This window comes from Helianthus annuus, chromosome 6 (genome assembly GCF_002127325.2).
Source record: "Helianthus annuus cultivar XRQ/B chromosome 6, HanXRQr2.0-SUNRISE, whole genome shotgun sequence".
NCBI classification, from domain to species: Eukaryota; Viridiplantae; Streptophyta; class Magnoliopsida; order Asterales; family Asteraceae; genus Helianthus; species Helianthus annuus.
The window spans coordinates 14,654,019-14,662,977 of NC_035438.2; the positions used below are offsets into that span (position 1 = coordinate 14,654,019).

General features: G+C 34.8%; 2 long non-coding RNA genes across 2 annotated transcripts; one reads left to right on the plus strand and one right to left on the minus strand.

Moving 5' to 3' along the window:
* The first annotated feature begins 403 nt into the window (after positions 1-403).
* Positions 404-838, plus strand: LOC110863774. Its single transcript, XR_002549354.1, has 2 exons — positions 404-472; positions 656-838. It is a non-coding gene; the product is annotated as an uncharacterized LOC110863774 (long non-coding RNA).
* Positions 839-7,087: 6,249 nt separating this feature from the next.
* LOC110863771 lies at positions 7,088-8,365 on the minus strand. Its single transcript, XR_002549352.1, has 2 exons — positions 8,235-8,365; positions 7,088-7,299 (listed from the first exon to the last, which is right to left on the minus strand). It is a non-coding gene; the product is annotated as an uncharacterized LOC110863771 (long non-coding RNA).
* Between the last annotated feature and the right edge of the window lie 594 nt (positions 8,366-8,959).

An 8,959-nucleotide genomic window follows, 5' to 3' on the forward strand; every position in this document is an offset into this window, starting at 1 on the left:
GTGGTGGGTTTGTGGGGGTGGTGGGTTTCAAGTCGGCGATGGGCGGCGGCGGAGTTGTGGTGGTGGTGGGTTTCTAGTCGGCGATGAGCGGTGTTGTGGTGGTGGTGGGTTTTGACGTCGACGGCAGTGAGGGGGTGAGCAATGACATTGATGGTGATGACGGCAGCCGGTAACCCCTCAGATCAAGACTCATGGGTTTGGTGGTGGTGGAGAGGGTTTGAGCAATGACGTTGATGGTGATGACGGCAGCCGGCCGGCGCCGGAGCTGCACCGGCGACGATTGCAGTAGAGGTGAGTGTGTTTGGTTCAAGTTTGGCTTAGATTTCGTGCTCAGATTCTGATGTGGTTTGAGTTTTGGTTCGGGTTAGGTTCGGGTTCACTTCAGATTTTGTCGGGTTTTCGGCTCGGTTTCGGGTCTCAGTCAAAGTTGGTCAGCCGCGGTTCGGGTGTGGTTCGACGGGTCAGATTGAATGTAAGTTTAAATCTTTTTTTTTATTTCTCTGTTAATATAGTATTAAGTTACTTCAATTAGTTCTTACTTCTTACAGTTCTTTGCAATACTTTTCTTATTTGATCCTGATTATATGCATGTGTGTGTGTGAATGTGTAACATATTGTACAATCAAGAATCTTATTCTTTCTTTTTTGTTTGCAGTTTCCTTTCAGCTTTATGACCTCAAGCAGCAAGGTTTCATAGAGAGGCAAGAGGTGAAATTTTTTTAGTAGACGAAAACACTGCGTTTTAGCGATTTTTATTACAAGAACCTGGAATTTGGTTAATGTTTAACATCTAAAATACTCTTCTCTGGAATTTGATTAGAAATTTGTTATGTTTTGACATTTTGACGAAAACTATGTATATTGATAATTGTGATTGGTTTATTGTTGTATTTAAAAAAAAATCGACACTTAGTTGTCGGGATTGTCCAAAAACAGAGGAAACTCTGCCCCGATTTTCGAAAAATCCGTTATACGTAAACTTAAAACGTAAAACGTAAAAATTTTAACGTAAAACGTAAAACTATAAAAATTTTACGTAAAACGTAAACTATAAAAATTTTACGTAAACGTAAACTTTTATCTAAAAACTTTTTAATGTAAAACGTAAACTTAAATCGTAAAACGTAAACTTTTTAACGTAAAACATAAAACGTAAACGTTTTAACGTAAAACGTAAACGTTTTAACGTAAAACGTAAACTTTTTGACATAAAACGTAAAACGTAAACCGTAAACTTTTTAAAGTAAAACGTAAAATCTAACCTTTTTAACGTAAAACGTAAAACGAAAACTTTTATGTAAAAACTTTTTAACGTAAAACGTAAAAAAAAAATGATGTACCTTGTAGAACGTAAAACGTAAACTTTAAACGTAAAACGTAAAACGTAAACCGTAAACCTCTATGTAAAACGTAAAACGACGCGCGACAACGGGGCGTAAAAACGGAAAAAATTTAACGTAAAAAAACGGCGCGTTAAAACGTAAAAAATTTAACGTAAAAAAACGGCGATTTTCTGTTGCGTTCGGTTTTGCGTAAAAACGTTTTTGTAAAAAAAAAATTAAACCGTAAACTTTTTAACGTAAACCGTAAACTTTTTATCATTAAACGTAAAAACGTGAAGCGTAAAAAGTGTTACGTAAATTTTTTCGTAAGTTTTACGTAAAACGTAAAACGTAAAAAGTTTTTCGTAAGTTTTACGTAAACTTTTTCGTAAGTTTTTCGTAAATTTTTTTCGTAAGTTTTACGTAAACGTTTTCGTAAGTTTTTCGTAAAACGTAAAAAGTTTTACGTAAAACGTGAAAAGTTTTACGTAAAACGTGAAAAGTTTAACGTAAAACGTGAAAACTTTTACGTAAAACGTAAAAACTTTTACGTAAAACGTAAAAAGTTTAAATTTTTAACGTAAAATGTAAAAAGTTTTACGGGTAAAAAGTTTTACGTAAAACGTAAAACGTAAAACGTAAAACGTAAAAAGTTTTTCGTAAAACGTAAAAAGTTTTACGTAAAACGTAAAAAGTTTTACGTAAAACGTAAAAAGTTTTACGTAAAACGTAAAAAGTTTAACGTAAAACGTAAAAACTTTTATGTAAAACGTAAAAAGTTTAAATTTTTAACGCAAAACGTAAAAAGTGTACAAAAAGGGGCGCGTCAAAAAAAGTGAAAAAACGGCGCGTTTAAAACGGCGTGTAAAAAAACGACGCATTAAAAAACGTGCAGAAACGGCGCGTTTTAAAAAAAACAACGCTTGAAAAAACGGCGCGTAAAAACGCGTAAAAAAACGGCGCGTTAAAAAACTTCGGAAAAACGGCGCGTTAAAAAACTTCAAAAAACGGCGCATTAAAAAACTTCGGAAAACGGCGCGTTAAAACGGCATGTAAAAAGCGTGAAAAAAATTTGGCGCGTTAAAAAACGTGGAAAAACGGCGCGTTTAAAAAAACGACGCTTGAAAAAAACGGCGGGTTAAAAAACTTCGGAAAAACGGCGCGTAAAAAACGTGTAAAAACCGCGCGTTAAAAAAAACGCCGATTGAGAAAAACGACGACTTTAAAAAACGGCGCGTTAAAACGGCGCGTAAAAAACGGCGTTAAAAAACGGCGCGTTAAAAAAACGCCGATTGAGAAAAACGACGCCTTTAAAAAACGGCGCGTTAAAACGGCGCGAAAAAACGGCGCGTGAAAAACGGCGCGTGAAAAACGACGCGTGAAAAACGGCGCGTAAAAAACGTCGTTAAAGAACGGCGCGTTAAAAAACGGCGCGTTAAAAAATCGATGCGTTAAAAACGGCGCGTTTAAAAAAACGCCGATTGAGAACGGCGCGTTAAAAACGGCACGTTAAAAAACGGCGTTAAAAAACGGCGCGTTAAAAAAACGGCGCGTTAAAAACGGTGCGTTAAAAAACGGCGTTAAAAAACGGCGCGTTAAAAAACGGCGCGTTAAAAACGGCGAGTTAGAAACGGCGTGTTAAAAAAACGCCGATTGAGAAAAACGACGCCTTAAAAAACCAGCGCGTAAAAACGGCGCGTAAAAACGGCGCGTAAAAATGGCGCGTAAAAAACGGCGCGTGAAAAACGGCGCGTAAAAAACGGCTCGTAAAATACGGCGCGTAAAAAACGACGTTAAAAACGGCGCGTTAAAAAACGGCGTTAAAAAACAGCGTTAAAACGGCGCGTTACGCTTGAAAAACGGCGCGTCAAAAAAACGGCGCGTCAAAAAAACGTAAAAAGTTTAACGTAAAACTTAAATTGTAAAAAGTATAAAAATCTTTTAAAAAAAATCTGAATTTAAAAATGTTTTTAATAAAGAAATTATGTTTAAAAAATAAAAGTAATAAAAAGTAATTAATGAATAGGACAAAAAAGGTAATTTAAAATTAATATATATAAAAAGACAAAATAGAGTTATTTTACTTAAATACCCTTTTGGATTATAATATTAAAGACATAATAAGACAAAAAGCTTTTAATATTAATATTAACTACTTTTAATCACATCCATCCATCTAGTTGATCTAAGGGCCATAAAGTGGTTCTCATGGTTTTTACAACTAGAGGTGGTTTTCATTTTAGCGATCCCCTATATATATATATATATATATATAGGGCATGGATGTATAGAAAACTTATTTGTACTAAGAAAACCTAGGAAACCCAATCTATGACCATTGATCAAGATCATCCAATGGCTCATAAAATTTGAAACCTTTTTGAATTAAATTAAATACATGATAAAGTCAATAAAGTTAGTTCAAGGGCATATGGGTAAAATTACATATGATATGATTACATTTGTCCAAAAGAAGTCAAAGTAAGTACAAACCATATATTAAAATATCTCTTTCTCTCTCTTCTTTAATTGTCACCATCACCATCAAACCATCATCATTCTCTCTCTTTCTTCTTTCTTCTTTTTGAGAATTCAAAATATCTCATTCTCTCTCTTCATTCTTCTTCTTCTGTAAATTCACCATCATCATCATCATCATCCATTCTCTCTCTCTCTCCATGTTTCAAAATAAACACCAAGAACACATACAAGTGTGTGTGTGAGAGTTCAGGAGGTAGAGAGAGAGATTTAAGAGAGAAGTCTCGCCGGAGAAGAAGAAGTCTCGCCGGAGAAGAAGAAGTCTCGCCGGAGAAGAAGAAGTCACCACCATCATCATCATCATCGTCATCCATTCGCCGGAGAAGAAGAAGTCTCGCCGGAGAAGAAGAAAAAGGTGCTACGGTGAATCGCGAAACAAGATAAAAACAAGGTGCGACGGTGAATCGAAATCCCTAGATATGAGAGCAACATTTCAGTTGTTATCATCCGGTAAAAGTCACCAGAAAATGGAAGAAAACAAGAAGGAAGTGCAGAAGCAGATTTGAAGATGAACATGAGAGAGAAGCAGATTTGAAGATGAACATGAGAGAGAAGCAGATTTAGAGAGAGGAACAACAATCTTCATCGTGTTCATCTCGAACACCAAGAACACACGCACAAGTATGTGAGAGAGAAGCATGTTTGAACCTAATTTACCTTGATTTTAGATAGAGAGACAACAATCTTCATCGTGTTCTCGAACACCAAGAACACACACACAAGTGTGTGAGAGAGAAGCAGGTTTGAACTAATTTACCTTGATTTTTTTTGTTAAGGTTGTTGTTAATATGTTTTTGTGTGCTCAAAGTGGTCTAGTAATGGTAAATGTTTAGTAGTTACAGGTTTTTGTTTTTTGTATTAAAATCATGTTTATGTAGTAATGATCTCGTTCATTTTATATATAAAAAGTAGTTCTTTTTGCTGCTACATATGTTGTAACAATGTTACACATGTTACTTATGTTAAAATCAGCCCTTTCTTGGACACAAAAGGAGCTACACATATGTAACACATGTTTGTAACGTGTGTTACACTAGAGGTTTTACTTAGTAACCTTTTTTTGTTAAGGTTGTTGTTAATATGTTTTTGTGTGCACAAAATGGTCTACTAATGGGTAAATGTTTATGTAGTTTACAGGTTTTTATTTTTGTATTAAAATCATTTTTATTTTTTTTTGATATTATCAGTTGTTCTTAGCTTACAAGTTGAAATGTTGAAATGTAATTTTAAATGGGTTGAAATTTATTTTAAATGGGTTGTTAGTTGAAATGTCTTGCTAGCATAATTAGCTACATATGTTGTAATAATGTTACACGTGTTACCTATGTTAAAACCAGCCCTTTCTTGGACACAAAAAGGAGCTACACATATGTAACACATGTTTGTAACGTGTGTTACACTTAAGGGTAACACATCTAAAACAATTGTTGTGGGGAGTACAACTGTCCAGTCTAGAAAACAAAAACAAAAGCTATACGACGTCAAACAAATACGAAAGGTTGTGCTAACATATGTTACATGTTTGTTTAGTGCTTGCAGCGAGGGAGTTGGTTCTACCGGATAGTAGTTGTTTGAAGTGTATGGTAACTGTTTACATATGTAACCTTTTTTTGGGTGGTTTTGCTTAGTTTTTTTTATGTGTGAAATGATGCAGATAAAAACTCAAAATTTGGGGAGTCTTCAAGTTCAGGGCATAATTGGGTAGAAGGTAACTAGTGTTAGTGATGTTACTACTATTGTTTTTTAATTAGTAAATTAAAAATACTGGACTGTAACTTGTGTTATTATGACTTGACCATAGCAGTTGCAGCCAAACGAGAAGGGATCTTGGCAGGAAGATGGAGAAACCGATGAAGAAGGGGAACAAGAAGTCGATGAAGGGCAGGTGGTGGGTACATTTGACGTTGTACAGAAGTTACCCTCTAGTGTAACACATGTTACAAACATGTGTTACATATGTTCAACCCCTTTGTTACCAAAAATCGGGGCTGCACATATGTAAGACATGTTTGTAACTTATGTTACACTAGAGGGTAGCACATGTATGATCATTTTTGGATCATTTGTATATATTTAAGTCTGTATAAACCTACAACATCGAAACCCCCAAAAAGGTTGCACATGTTATGACAGAAGGGGAAATGTGTAGCAGCGTTCAATACTGTTGTTTCACTCTATAGTGTGTAACATGTGTGACATGGCGTTTGTCAGCAAAACATATAACTTGTAAGGTGATACGGTTGTATCTTTAAAACATGTTTACCTATAAATACTTACATGTTATAGGTTGTATCTTTAAAACATGTTTAAACTGGAAACTGGAAACACTTACAAAATATAAAGCAGAGTTACACAAGACGTAACATGTGTAAACTGGAAACACTTGTGTAACATTTCGGTGTAACACATGTTACATGTTGTATCTTAAAAAACATGTTTACCTATAAGTACTTAAAAAATATAAAGCATAGTAGGAACACAACTTTTAAGGATGTTACAAACGTTGTAGATAAGATGTTACATGTGCACACACAATTAACATGTGTAACATGGCGACAAGTGTCACGTGTGATCTTTTTTTTGTTACCCTAGGGTGCTAAACGTATTACAACGTTCATAACGCACGTAAACTTATACTAACATCCATCCCTATGTCCACAGATGATCTAGAACATACTCCACATTACCATCTTTACGAGTCTTCTAATGGCACTAAATTGTGGACACCGAATGTCAACGAGCAATATCATCCTATTAATGTTAAATCATATGTTACACTGAAAGAACTTCTTGCCATGTATAAGACTTATGACCAATAAGCTGGGTTCAATGTAAAAAATATATGTTAATGCAGTTTTTTTATCTACTAATAACATTGTTAATAACAACTCTAGGTACATATGTAACATGAAATGTATCGTTTGTCCCTTTAATTCGTTACGCTAGTCTCATATACTTATAGTTACATATATTACTTGTTTGTTCATTGATATGACATTTTGGATGACGTAATGTTGTTACATATGTAATTTTACTAAGTTTAAATTGACACCAAAGGGACTGACATATGTAACATATGTTACACTATGGGGCAACAAATGTAACACATGTATAGCCATCTTACACATGTTACATATAGGTGTTACATGTGTTACAACGTCAAGGTTACACATGTTACATATAGTTGTTGCATCCCAAAAAAAATTGCCGTCACATCAACATCCGTATTCATCCAAAAATGGGCATACTAACAATGAAAATGAAAATAAAAATGAATTTTATATCAATAGTTGTAATGCTTCTAAAAAATGGTCTTCACAACAACATCCATCTTCACAACACATAGCAGCCAACCAAAAAACACACCATCGTCACCACGAAAACCTGATGATGCGTTGTAATCCTTCGGCGGGCTTCGCTTCTTGATAACCATCTTCATCTTGAACACAAAACATTTTTTCACCTGTGAACAAAATAAGTACATCAATATTAGTTTCTATAGTTAAAACTTATTAATCTCCTATGTAACATGTGTAACGTGGCTATACATGTGTTACCTCTCTAGTGTAACACATGTTACAAACATGTGTTACATATGTGCAACCCCCCTTTGTGTCCAAAAAAGGGTTGGGGTAACTACAAGTAACTTGGGTAACGTTTACTGCATATGTAGCTAATTATCCCACCAAAAAAAACACGACTTTTTATTTGTAAAATAAACGAGATATTCCGAATAAATTATGAAGTTTATACATTTTAACATTTAACAACCAATCTTAAAAAAACGTTTTAACATTTAAACTTACTATTATATTAAGTAAAAACCTTTTGTAACACGTAAAAAACCTAACACGTGTTGCATTGGATGTATCTTCAAGCTGAAGATGGGATTATAAAAGGAAAATGCACAACACTAAAAAAGTTGTAACACGTGTTACAACGGTTGTTTTAAGAACTTTCAAATAAACAAGTGTTGCAAAGTGGATGTTTTTAAATAACTGTTTAAATCAACGTAATAGAGATGTGTAAGTAGGTAATTTTCTTTTGTAACACGTGTTACATTGGATGTATCTTTACGTTGAGGATGGGATTATAAAAAGGAAAATGCACAGCTGAGAAAAAAGATGTAACACGTGTTACAACGGTTGTTTTAAGAACTTTCAAATAAACAAGTGTTACACCGTGGATGTTTTAAAAAAACTGTTTTCATCCATTTGTAATAGAGACGTGCAAGTAGGTAAAAACCTGTTGTAACACGTGTTACATATGTGCAGCCCCGATTTTTTGTAACAAAGAGGTTGAACATATGTAACACATGTTTGTAACATGTGTTACACTGGAGGGTAACTTCTGTACAACATCAAAGGTACCCACCACTTGCCCTTCATCGACTTCTTGTTCCCATTCTTCATCGGTTTCTCCATCTACCTTCTTTCGTTATCGTTATGTTTCTTTATCGTTCTGCTTTCGCTTATTAGCCAGCCTACCCGTCACGGACCTGGTCATTCTCCTCACTCTTGCAAATACAACAGCCATAGTAAATACATAATAACATAAGTAATATTTCCGGAGTTATTTAACACAACAAACAGGTACGAGATAGGTAACACATGTTACCTGAAACTGTATTCTGCACCGAAACTACACAATCGTCAACAACTATCTTCTTTTCGTCAAGCAACGCCCTCACTACAAAGTGTTACCTGAAACTGTATTCTGCACCAAAACTACACAATCACACTCTCTGATGCACTCAGGACGTTGCATTTTTTCTGCACACACCTTTCCACCCTACGCCTTCACATTTTAACAAAAAAATGCCCACATTCAGCTAATCCGACACTAAAAACACAATCTCAATACTAAATCTAACAACATTACCAAACCAAACCGCTTAAACAGAGAAAAAATAACATTTGAACAGTCCTAAACAAACAATAATCACAAATTAAAAAAGACTGAAAAAAAAACCAAAGAATCCAAACCAAATGACACCTAACCGAGTATAAAACCAGAGAATCCAAACCAAAATAAAACAAGAGAATCCAAAAAGACTGAACCATACTTGGACTGGATCACTAACCGGAAACCTGAACCGA